We start from the raw sequence: 13,495 nt of genomic DNA, 5'->3' as shown, positions 1-13,495 counted from the left end.
GGGGGCGGAGGGTACCGTGGGGCTGCCCTCGTCTTCCTCCTCTCTTGGCAGCTTTCACAGCTCGTTTCTGGGAAGCGTGACTCAGCCGCTTGCTGCGAGCACGGGGGGGTGGGTGTGGAAACGATTCCTTCCTTTCACGAAACCCGAATGCCTCTGAGCCACCGGTGCCCGGGGGGAGGCGATGCCTGCCGCGTTTCTGCACTATCGGGAAAGGGTGACTTGTCGCATAGCAGCTCGTGCGTGCTGTTCGGCCGCTCCCGCGCGTGAAACACCCGAAGGAGCGCACAGCCGCACCGGAGGCCTCGTGGGGTTCCCCGGAACAAAGAGAGCCTGGGTCTCCCGCCTCAGCGACCGCGACGTCCTCCGGCTTCCCAGAAACAGTTCGGTGTACCCCATCTCCTGTGTTGGCACATTGAGCGCTTTATTGACGTATGGAGTGTGTGCTGTTCCCATGTTGACTTAAGAAAAGCTAGAGAAACGTGAGGCCATTTAAAACGTTATGTGCACTCAGTGCATCCAGTCCAGTAATACCCTTGACTATGTTCCTCGATTTCTCACGTCATGTGTTTGCTTTTTCCATATTCATTACCAGCTACTTACCTTGTTCCTAAAACACTTGCGTGCTTTCAGGTGATGAAATTCAGAACTTTATGGAGAAATCCTCAGTGAAAAGACCATAAACTTTCCATTCACACAGTGCTATTTGCAAGTGCTTTCAAAGGTCTTATCTGAAGCTTTGCTTTGAAAGCACTTGCAAATAGCACTGTGTGAATGGAAAGTTTCTGGTCTTTTCACTGTTACCACTACAGTTATTTAAGCAAATCCGTGGGCTTAATTGTGTTTGGACTTCTCACATCTCTTGCTTTTACAAGCTGAGAACTGCAGAAAACTGTATCACAGTTAATAGAAACAGGACATGAGGGATAGAAACTTGTAAAGCTGAGTTCTGTCTTTGGGAATCTTTACTCTAAAAAAGCGTTATGGAAAACTGTATGATGGGGATGGATTGCAGGAGTGGACTATAGAAAGAAGTATGTTATCTGCTCTATGTGTGATTAGCGTTAGTGGAATTTAGATGCATGCAGAGCAAAGATAATTGCCTAATAACCCTCCAGCAAATTTATTCTGAATTATAAGACCTCTTTAAAACAGAAGCTATTGTTCTGTGCAGCCCTGTAGGCTTATCCTGCATATCTTATGATTCACAAGCTGAAAAGTCCCAGTTTGCAATCAAATGAGTAGACATTCTTTTCCTGTCTTGTTTTGTGCAAAGTTGAGATGTATGCCATCCTTGGCAATATTTGAATTCTAGTGAGCATGATCTATAAGCTCTACAAACATTGAAGAGCATGTCTAAAAGAGGTCTTATATACTGGAATAAAAGCAGGTCTGGATGTTACTGTGCTTAGAGTTTATTTTAAGCTAAAAAGTTGCCAGATTTGAAAGGAGGATATGTTATTCTAGGCAAGACTGTAGGCAGCAGTTTATTTTTATATTGATGACAGAATTCTATACTGGAAGGATTGGGGTTCTCTTTCAAGTAGTTCAGATCTAATACTTCCATTTTGTAAGATTTCTTTTTTGGGGAAAAAAAAAAAGGCAAACCAAGAGAAAAAATTAATTTGCATGACACAAGCTCACTTCAATAGGAACTTGGAAAAGGTAGAAAGAAAGGAGGATACAAGCCCTTTCTGAATTCTGGTAACAAAAAGTTGTGGGGATAGAAATGAAGCAAGCTAAACTAAAAAATAAGGGGATGGTAAAAAATACTTTGACTGTTTAGTTGCTTATGGACTCCGTACTCATTAATCAGTAATGCACATGGAGAGATTTTCTTGCTGTTCCCTTACAATTTTTAAAGGCTCTGGGATTTCTTCCTCCTGCAGTTGCAGTTTCCTATTGCTGACATATTCTTCCACTGGGGTAGGGTATTTTTTCAGTTGGTGTTGATCTTTATTGCTTCTTAAATCTCTGCAGCTCTCTTATGAACAGGTTCAGAAGGCACATGGATTGTAACAGTTTCTGCTGTGAGGGCCCATCCTGAAACAATGACCATCACCAGCATACAGAGTAGTTGTTTATCTTGCAAAGACAACCTGCTTGAGGGTAGGGTGGTAGATTGAGGAGGAAACTACCATGTAGCTTTTTGTATTGTGCACATCTGTTGTTCATGGAAATTTAACAAATGATTGTTTTTGTGTATGGGCTGTCTTTTCTTCTCTGAGCTGGCAGGATAGCTCTGCCTGTAATGTGATAATAGTGCCATTGCTTGGACTCCTGTGGTACACTGAACTGGCAGTAAAACTTTAGCTGCTTTCTAACACTATGAATTTTCTTCTCATACATTGAAGAAGAGCAACAGTATTATTCTCATTATTAACTTGGATATTCTATTTATCTGTTAAAAGAATTAATAGTTTTCATAGGACCTTGTTGCTTGTTTTCCAGGAGCAGGTAAATAGTACTGCAGCAGACCAGGTTTCTCCTTTAAAAAGAAATAACTTTTATCTAAGATATAGGGCTTCTGTTCTCCTGTATGTATTGGCTACTTCTGAAGCATTTGTGTCCGTAGGGTCTGGGTGTGTGGGGGAGTGTTTGTTGTTGTTGCATGCCCCCGTTCCCTAACTGGGATGTGAGGGAGTGCTATAAACATGATTTTCCTTGTCATTACAAGCTTGGAACCAGGCATGAGGCCAGCTGTGGAATGATGCTTCCCAGCAGAGGAGTGAGGGTGGATTCTGGGCAGTCTAAGGAAGTATAGATGGGGGAAGGAGGCAGCGTTCCTGTAATAAAAACTCTGTATTAACAGTAACTCTCAAATAAAATTGCCCTCACTTGTTGCAAGCACAAGAGATTTCTGGTGATCAGATTCTTCTGTTTGCCTGAAATTGTAAAGTTTGATTTATTCGTTTTCCATTCCTATATTCAAATTCAATTTGACCTGCATAAAATGAAGATGCTCTGAAGTCTCTTCTAAAATGTAGCATTCAGGTAGTAAGATGCATGCACTGCATTTGTTTGTTTGTTTTAGTCTTTTGTGTATATACTTTGTTACTTTGAATAGCAAACAACCACACGGCTTTTCATATGTTTGTATGCCTGATTTAATGACTTCATTGATAGTGCTCAAGCCACATCAGAGTGAATGAGAACACTAGACCTTTGTTTCTTCCTTTTTGCACTGTTGTGCATTTTGCTTTCACTGGCTGGTATCTTTGGGAGGGAATTTTATTGTTGCTTTCACCTGATCCTAATTTCTGTTTTTCCATAGTCCTATTGCAGTGTCCTGAGCTGCTACTCCATTTTCTATTTTTTGGAGAGGGATCCCTCCCTTCAAGGAGACTGTGACTATACCTACATGGAGTGATGAATTCTTGGCTGCCTAAAGTGATGGATGCTTAAAATGGTGACTGCCTATGAACAGCTTGTTTATGCTTAGGCTGAAACACGAAGAGGGAGCTCAGAGGCAGATGGTATCGCTAGTCTGTACCAGACTGTCAGAGATTAACCTGAGCCATTAACTTGACTTTTATCCCCTCGTTACAAGCAGAGAGAACACTGTTATGTGTTGGTAGTAGCTCAAGGTGTACTCAGGAGGAGAGTTAATGTAGCAGGAGTCCAGCTCCCAAGCCAAAAACAGTGGGTGTAGAAGTCTGTAGCAGGGATAATTTAAAATATAACTGACTAAGTCTGTGGGGCTTTTTATTCACCTTGGTGATCTTTGTCTTTTGGCTTTGCTTCTTCACCTAAGGGAAACTAAAATATTAACACCTTAAAGAACTCTTCCATCTTGCCAGAGAAGTAAAAGTGCTATATGAAAATAGAGACCTGTAACTCCCTGGCATGGGGGAGGTGAGGGTACAAAGCTTGCAGGGCTGTGTATTGTTCTGGCAGTAAAGAGAAATGGGTGCAATATGTGGAGGCTTTTGGACTTCTGGTGAGAAGGAGTGGGGAAGATAGGCGACAGGTGCACTTGACCTAAGCTGTAGAAGATGCAAACTATGAAGTTCTTTAAAGTGATAATTTCTTGGACTTCTCCTGTTTGGTGCAGATTAAGCAGAGAATCTGATCAAACTTAAATCCAGAGTGTTGCCTAGTCCTCTTACTTGATCCTTCAATGACAAGGACCATTCTCAGATTTTTGTAAGTAATAGATAGCTGTTGTGTTAATGACTATAGCCCTTGAAGTGACTTAGAGCACCTCTGCTGTTGCTAACATAGGAACAACTTTAATATAAAATTTCTTCCCAAGTATTAATTCTTGTATGTTGACTGCTCTTGATTGAGTGTTGCCTAGTCCTCTTACTTGATCCTTCAATGACAAGGACCATTCTCAGATTTTTGTAAGTAATAGATAGCTGTTGTGTTAATGACTATAGCCCTTGAAGTGACTTAGAGCACCTCTGCTGTTGCTAACATAGGAACAACTTTAATATAAAATTTCTTCCCAAGTATTAATTCTTGTATGTTGACTGCTCTTGATTTCCTTCTCTCTCTCTCTCTTTTTTTTTTTTTTTTTTTTAGGTGGGTGGGGCTCCGTGCTTGTTGTCAGATTTGATGGAGTATTTGACTACAGTCGCCCCCCCTCTCTCTTTTTTTTTTTTTTTTTTTTAGAGCTGGATGTGGCTCGGTTGCTGAGTTTAGTCAAACTTGGGTTTGGATTACTCTAGAACGGATTAACGAGTTTGGATCAGAGTTACTGGTTTGACAAGTTAGTGGACTGCGGAGGCGTGGCCTACAGACAGAAGTAGAGCTAGACTTGTCAAAGAGAATGACCATCACATTACTAGTCTTTTGTTTGACTGGAACAAAGCTCTTCAGTAGTAGGATTTAGGAGGTCAGTGTAGTGACTCAGAAAGGAGTAACCTCTTTAAAAGGAATGGAGCTGCTAATCCCCATGTGACTCGAGATACGCTCCTGCTTTGCCTAAAACCATTGGACTCCTACTGACATCTGCTGCCAAAAATAGCAATTCAACTTTGCTGTCTCGCCAACATTGCTCATGGTTAGTTTCAGTCTTAACAATAAATCGTATGTAGAAGCTACTTCATATCTCCTCTTTTTCCACTCTGAATCTTCTCGGATGAAAGGTTTAAGAGGAAGATAAATGAATAGTCTTTCAATTATGCACCAAGGTATGCATAATGCAGTACTGGTGCTGGGGTTCAGTATATGTGGACTGGCAAGAGTTACAGCTGCAGTGTTGGGAAAATAATTTTCATCAGTCCATCCAGTAAATATGTGTTTAAAGAGTTGCCTATATCCCTGAAGACTTTGATAAACTGTACCATTCTGCTTGCCCTATCTTTGAATTAAGATTGGACATACAGACTGTAGTTTGACAAAGATCCATTTGTGTTAGAAACAAGATCTGTCAGAATTCAGTCTTCTTGGGTTAGAATCTAGTTTAGCTTTGCACTAGCTCTTATCTCAATTGTTTAAAATACTGAGCTTTGAAAAGAAACATAGAAGAGTTTCTTTCTAGTTTAGTAGAGCCAGTCAAATATCTCTAATCTGTAGAATTCCAACAAAGTCTAAATTTATTGTATAGATAACATCAAGAGCTGTCTTTTTAGCCTCTTTCCTCACATTTTCTGCTGTTGATAAAGTTGAAATGGGATACAAAACTTTAGGTAACTGCTAGCATTTTAAGCAGCATGTTGTTTAGTTAAATCTCTGCATTGTTGAGATGAGAAATGCTACTGTTCATGGATTCTTTCTGATCACATCTGCTGTCATTACTGTCAAAGCTAAGTCTTAATTTGCTAGGAACATCCTCAGGAAAAAATCGGTTAGTATATAGCATAAAGATGTTAGACTAACAGCTAAGTCTTCTGCCCTACAAAGCAGAAATGGGAATGCCCATTTTTTACCCAGGCACACCCTACCCCTCCTTTTTTCCCTGAAACAGAACAGGTAAATGGCAGTCCTCTTCTTTTTCCTTTCTTTTCCTCAGACACAAGCATGCACAAACACCTTTGTTTAATAAAATCAGTAAAACATGCTTATATAGTACTGCAGCTTATTTCCGGAACTAGAATAAATGACCTCTTTTTATTTATACAGAGATAGATAGAGATCCAAGAGACTCTGTTATTCTTGTTTGCCTCTCAAATGTCGATTAGCCATGACTGGTTAGCTTCAAAGACCAGTGGTTTGACAAAAATCAAAGCACAGTCAAATGGACTGGTCGTAACTGGTATTTGCAGTGAGTCTTTGAAATTACGCCAGTTGTCAGAATGCATCAAGGGCAGGTGCTGCTCCACTCCGTGAGGGAAGGCAGCCAGGAGCTGACTCTGATAACCAGGCAGGCAGAAGGAGCCCTGCTGAGGCTTTGGAGGAGAGCTGTTTTGGGGACGCCTCCACTGAGGCTGTTTCTAGGTTGCTGCTTCACAACAGACCTCATCGGCTAGCTTGCCTTGAGCACGGGAAGCTAAGCTCCTAGAAGGGGGGGAGTGTGCTCTCACAGCAGTTATAGTTTATCCTTTTGAATGTTGTACCCTTTGATATTTGCATGATTACAATTAGCCTTAGCAGTTACTAGAAAAATGCCAACAGTGAAAGTACATGGAGTCAGAGCATTCCTTGCAGTAGGTCAGTTCTGATTCTCTTCCCTTCCCCACGCTGATGGAGGACACCATCTGCTTGTTTTTGCTTTGGAATGAAAAGCTTTGCGTCAGTCATTGATTTGATGTTTGTTTGTTTTTTCCTCTCCCATTTGGCTGGTGCATATTCCAGGTTGTGCATTATTCCTGAAGTTGGCTTTAAAAGAAACTTTGTTAATTTGGGGTAAAGTTCACTAGATGCTTTAATCGTAATTGTTCCTCATATCAGTTTAGTTTAAATACATCTAAAAAAATTAAGCTATGCTGATGCAGATCAGGAAACCTGAATTGATTATTTCTTCCTAATCTTTCAATAAAGGCAGATGAGATTCAAGGACCAAAGAACAGAGCTCTTGGGGGTTTTGTATTTCTCTGGTTTTATGGCAATGCCCTTCATCCTTGATATTTTTATACCATAGAATTAGTTTTTAATACATGACTTAGCTGAATTTTTGCACCCATAAAATTATCTCTGGATTGGAATAAGTTCAGATCACATGCTGTTTTATTTTTTACCATGAATGGTGTTGAAGGAGAGGAGTTACTGGAGAGGGGCACAAAGGGAGATGACAGAGGGAAAATTTAGGTAATGAGTTGGGTTTTGATCTGCTTTACGGTGCACAGAATCTGTTAGTACTTTTTCATTTGAACCTTTATTCCTGTCTCTCACTGTGGACTCACAAGACCAAGATACCTACGGCAGGTATGTGCTTATGTGAATATGGTATAGAGGATTATTTTTGGATGGAAGGTGGAAATTTCTGTTGTAAAACCACCTGGTGAAAAGCAGGGAATGAGGCACTGAAGTCAAACAAAAAAATCAGATCTTTCATTTGAGTATGAAGAAGTGAGCTGGTCTGATGTTAGTTTCTTGCAGCTGCTAAGAGGGAGGGGGAGAGGACTTCAGTAATCTCTGATATATTCTGCTCTCCCTTCCTCTCAAGTGTTACCTGTCTGAGTTAACTAATACAATAACTACTTTCTTCTGTAACAATCTAAAGCACAAGGTGCTTGTTGTTGAGGAGAGCTCTTTTGGTATTATGACTTCCTATGGCTGCAAGTGCCTACTTGTGTTCTTGCTATCGGGAACTGTTTCTGGGTTAAGCTTATTTGAAGGGAATTAGAACTTGTGCAGGGTTTGTCAGCAGAGTGGCAGACCGCAATAGCTGCACCCTTGTCTCCTGTGATGCAAGCCACAGTGCAAATGTTTCCCAACACCTGATACTGACGTTTTTGGAGACCTCTTCAGGTCAAGCACACCGGATTTCATAAGAGATTAAAGTTATAAACGGTTATCAAAGGGAAATGAGGTGGCTGCTCGATTTGGTGTCGGAAAAAATATTTCTTGGCTCATTTTATGCAAAGGACACCTTGAGACTACAGAGTTGGGGTAGCAATTGGAATTGGTTTTGCTTGTTGCTGTTGTATAAGCTGAAGCCTTTTAAATAGGTACAGATACAGAAACTTTGTCTTAAACCAGACCTTTTAGAATGCCGAAAGGCAGGGTGGAAACAAATGAGACATGAACTTCCCTCTTAGGAAGTGAAATTTTAGAGCTGGCAGAAACCTATTGAGCCATCAAGTATTTGTATCTAATAGGAGATTTCTTCCAGCAGATTATATATTCTGTTCAAAGGTAATTAGACACTGTAAGAACTTGCAAGCAAGAAGGTTATGATTAAACTAGGCTGCTGAAGTCTCAGTCTCTTGTAGTGGGAACCTTGCTAGCCTAATTTCATATTCATGCAAAACAAAAGTATGCCCTTCGTTTATATAGTTGTTTTTACACCCCCACCCCCACCCCCCCCGGATAATTCTGGAGGGTTAAAACTGTCTTAAAATAGGCTTTAGAATGCACTGGTCGTAATGAATTGAGTCATTTGTTTGCTGTTGTGCAACATTTTGATGGTGTCTCTGACAAAGGATTACGAAGTCCGTACCATAAGCCAATGAGCTTATACTGAAAAGAAGGATGGTAACAGCTTGTAGCCCTTTGTTTTGTTCACAGGAAGGAAAATGCTAAGTTTGTCTATCAGCATTGTTCATAATACTCATTGCTTTCCGAAAAGCCTTTCTGTGTCTGTGGTGATTCGCTAAATGGGCTGTAATCTGAGAAAACAGTTTGCAGGAGTGATGCTTTCATGTGAGCGGTTTTATGTAACACATGGTATGAAGATGTAACAACAGTGGGATTTCCAGATTCCTTTGAAAGTAGTTCAGCAGGGTTTAGAAACCCGGAAAGGGAAATATTTAATTTTCCCATTAATTTAGGATTATTTTTTTTTTACCTCTAGTTCACAAATACCCAGTGTAAACAGGCAGTATCAGGAGATCGTTTCTATCTCATGTTCCACATGTTTTTGTTCCAATTCCTGTTTGCTGCCTCGGAGAGTTGTTATAACTGTGTTACAGTAGCATGCCATTGGGCAATGTCAGCAGACAGCCTGGATTTTGAAAACTGAATCTTCTTCTGTCAGATTGCTGCTTCTGGCTCTGGTGCAGCATCCTAGTAGAGACAGATGGAGAGGCTTTCCCTGCTGCTGCCCAGATGTTTTCTGGTTAAATGCCCCCAGACTTACAAGCCACCTGCTTTCACAGAAGAAAATTTTCTCTAAATCTGTGCAGGGAAATTACTTGCTATTGTAACTGCTGCCTACTGTGGGTGCTGAATAAATGAACTGCATTTTAAGATGATAGGTGAACATCACCATTGTCATATAGCTTGCTAAAGGGCATCCTATGTCCCAGTTATAAGCATCATTGGGTTGAGCCCCAGTGCTACTTTGATATTTTATTTGAAAAGGCATGCAGGAAACTTTGTTTTCTTAAATGTGTTCTTAACTTGTATTTCTGCCTAAGTACAAGTTTGGCTCCTAATTATGAAAAATGCTGATTTCCTTTACCAGATGTAGGTAAAGTTCTGGTTCTGGCTGTGCAGACTGAAGAAATGACTGCCCTCCATCCCCTGGTCTGCTGGTTGAATGCCTGTGTGACCTTTCCCTAACCTGTTCTGGTCAAAAGAAATCGACCTAGGGAAGATCTACTGTACAAACTGTTTCAGGCTAATTTATTTGTTTTTGGCTGAAATGTGCCCCAAACAGCCCTGTTGATGAATCTCTGTTGGGGTGGGGTGGGCGAGCATTGAACCACTGAGGATTGCACTCTTCAGCTGTAGAAGAGAGATGTGTGCTGCCTTTATACACTAATTATTCATACTAACAGGAGGACTGTTGTGCACATGTGTTTTATTTATGCAATTATACTGTGTGTTCATATTCAGATTGACGCTTCCATCTCCCTGATACCTCTTTCAAGCTCCTGTAACAGAAATAGATGAATCAAGCCTGGTTTTTTTGTTTTCCTCACTTCAAAAAGTGATGTCCTCTTGAGCCAGAGTGCTGATGAAGCTGACTTGTATGGACTTGGTTGTTATAAATTTTCTGTGCTGTTGATAATTGACTAATGAATCAAACAATACATTTTTCATTTGAATGTAATTTCTGTTAGAGCTTGAAAGTGGAACAAAAGGCTTCTTTTGATCATATTTAATTTCATGTTATTTAGTTACTAGCAAAATGTCTGTGGTGGTTAGTTTGTAAGTACTGTAGGGCACTGTTTCATTTAAAAAGAACTTCAATCCTGGTTAGACCTGATCTGCTGCACTGACAAATGATGTGGATGCTGTGCTTTCTAATGAATGTAAAGAAGCTGGCTTTCCTATCTGCCCACATCTTTTTCCAGTTTTCAGAACTTGGATCTACTATCTTTTAAAAGCCCCATATATATTCTTCATGTTAACTTACTGTAGGGCACTGTTTCATTTAAAAAGAACTTCAATCCTGGTTAGACCTGATCTGCTGCACTGACAAATGATGTGGATGCTGTGCTTTCTAATGAATGTAAAGAAGCTGGCTTTCCTATCTGCCCACATCTTTTTCCAGTTTTCAGAACTTGGATCTACTATCTTTTAAAAGCCCCATATATATTCTTCATGTTAACTTTCTATGCTGATTTAAAAAGCTGTTTGTTTATAGCTATTAGTATCTTAAAATAGAGAGTGCCCCAACTACCAAAGAAAGTAAGTGCATATTGTTTGGTGTGGTGGATTATATAAATCTTTCACTAACGGCCAAATAACAGCAAGATCCACCAGATTGCACTGCACTACAGCATGTCTATCCATTTAGCAATTTCTATGTTGGACAAAATAATGTAGTTGAGAAAGTAAGTCTTTTAATTTATTTAAATCAAAACTATGTGCAAGCAGGCAGATGAAATGGAAAACAATTTGGGTCTAAGTATTAGACTAACATCTGAGACACTCTAAATAGAAGCTAAGAAAATACATCAATAATTTGTCAAAGAATTTGACAAATTCTTTTTCTTTGCTGTTCAGTAAGCATTAAGACAAATGTACATGTTGAGTTCATCTCTTCAATATCTGGTCAATCCTAATAAATACATGTGCACACATGCGCATACACACACACTTCTAATCACTTCAGGATACACAGTTTATCTATGTATTGTGAATTTTGTGTGTGTGTGTACTATCTATTCACTAAGCTTTCCTTTTGCCCTAAGGTCATTTAATCATAGCTTTCAAAACACTAGGCACAATTAAAAAAAAAAATAGTAGGAAGAAAAGATACTATTAATGTTCGAGGATTGGATTAGTCTGTACTTCTGAGATTAACTGTATCTTAATCAGATAGCTGTTGGATGGTTGGCTGAAAACATTCATATCACCCTGGGAAACTTGAGCTATCCTCTGCAAGCACATAAAAACAGTGGGCCTAAATAAAAGAGGGAAGCACAAAGCTGAGAAAAGAAGTTGCTACACCATTTATGAACTCTATCTGAACAACAATAGACTTCTGAAGATGGTAACAAAAACTGAAGGCATCTATTGTCTTTAACAGACATTAGGCTTTTTTATAAAAATAACTAGAGAGAAGCATCTTAATGCAGGAGATACGAGAGTACCATTTGTCCAAAAGGTGGACAAGATCCCAGAATTCTGGACCCCAAAAGTGTGTGTCTGTCCATCCATCTCTACTATACCCACATTGTAAGCTGTATGAACCTGATGTGATCATAAGAAATGAATGGCTTTTTTATTTGTAAGCTGAACCAAGTCTTCTTGCTTTACAAATGGGGATTGGGAGGAGGCCAGGATAAAGAAGAAAGAAATTCTTGAACACAAGTGCTACTTATCCAAACACACTTGCTAGAATCTGCCATGTTTGGCCTGCTTTGAGCATGACCTGAAGAATCTTAGCACTTTAAGGAATCAGTTATGAAAGATGGCATGGTTGGTTCTTTGTTTTACACTGATCTCAAGATGGAGCTTCATGATATAGTTTCCTTTCATTCTTTTTCATCCTTTAATGGGTAAAAATACTGTGATGTGCTTGTATGTCCTATAAGAGAGAAAAAAACATAAGTGGCAGACCTTTCTTCCACTACATTGTGTAACGTGCTGTCCTGCAATGTGTAAGTCGCTGAACACAGCTCCCAGCTGCAGATTTACTTCCCACAGATGTCAGAGGTATTAGATGAAAGGTATTATTAACTTGTACAGTGTCTCCAAAAGCTCTTGATACCTATTCAATGATGCAATGTCTTGAAGTCTTACTTCCAAAACTTGCCTCCCAGGCACACTCACGTACTTTGGTCAAACCTTGAAATGTGTAGCAGTGTGTATATGTGTGAGAAGTAGCCTTGCAGGAAGACACAAATAAAAAAAATAGATTTTGACATTCATTGAACATCTCTCGGAACTCGTAACTCTTTTCCGATTCTGCACAGCAGCAGAATGAAACAGAGGGTAAAAAATGTCACACGGGAGATCAGATAGCACATTCAAATCTGAACAGAATGGGCTCTAAATTCCACAGTCTTAGACCTGCTGGCTAATTAGGTATTGCCTAAGGGAGGAAGAAAATGCTGTTGTATGCGTGTGTTGCCTTTTGAAAACCAGGACGTGGTATGTCATGGTCCAGCTTACTGCTTTAAGTCTCTGCAGATAATGTGCTTTCTCACAGAGCTGCTGAGACTACATTTACTTAGTCCTTTGTCAAGTAGCTGTGCTCAGCTGACATGTCCTCTCCTAGCAAATACCCTGACATATGTCCATCTATGTCCCTGCTGTAAAAAGGATGCTTGCCTATTTCCCAGCCACCTAATTCTCACAAGTGACTCAGCCGTTTTCACCAGTCAAAACTCCTTTTGAAATTATAATTATAAATTATAATAAAGTCATGTTTTTCTCAATGCTACTTTTATGTTATTGCCACTGAGCAAATTCACAGACCTAGACTAATGGCGTAATGGAAATCAAGCAGGAAGCCCAGGGCCCCAGGTGGGCTGTTTCTTCATGTTGACTTGCTTGCTTTAATTTTCCAAAGTGCCCTGTTAGGCATAGGATGGCTAAAGGCAGAATGTCAAGCTCTGGTCTGGATGCTTTGAACTGCAGACAGACTAGTGATTCTGAGGAACAAATGGGACAGGCATGACTGGTATTCAGGGTGGTCTTGACTTATTAAGCCACTGTTGGTGTAGCTGTAAATACCTTGGGGCCTTTACAGTCGTCGTCAGTGCCTGCAGCGACAGGCCCATCTGAAAATGAGAGGCTCTGGCCTGTGAAATACTGTTAGAAATTTTGGTATCTATCTAAATGACTGTTAAGAAAGCACATGGTATCGGACAGCAGAGCTTCAAAGATAAGCTCCATAATGTGTATGAAAGAGAATTAAATTTTAAATGCAGCCAATTAATAAATATGCTCCCAGTTGAGTGGAGGAGGGGAAACAACACTCAAAAATGTTCCCTTGTTTCCTACTCTGTGAATTGACTCCTTTTCAGGGTAAGTAGACGGAAATACATTT

Source organism: Aptenodytes forsteri, unplaced genomic scaffold (genome assembly GCF_000699145.1).
Source record: "Aptenodytes forsteri isolate BGI_AS27 unplaced genomic scaffold, ASM69914v1 Scaffold486, whole genome shotgun sequence".
NCBI classification, from domain to species: Eukaryota; Metazoa; Chordata; class Aves; order Sphenisciformes; family Spheniscidae; genus Aptenodytes; species Aptenodytes forsteri.
The sequence above is the reverse complement of the archived record's forward strand: the minus strand, read 5'-3'. Positions refer to the sequence as shown.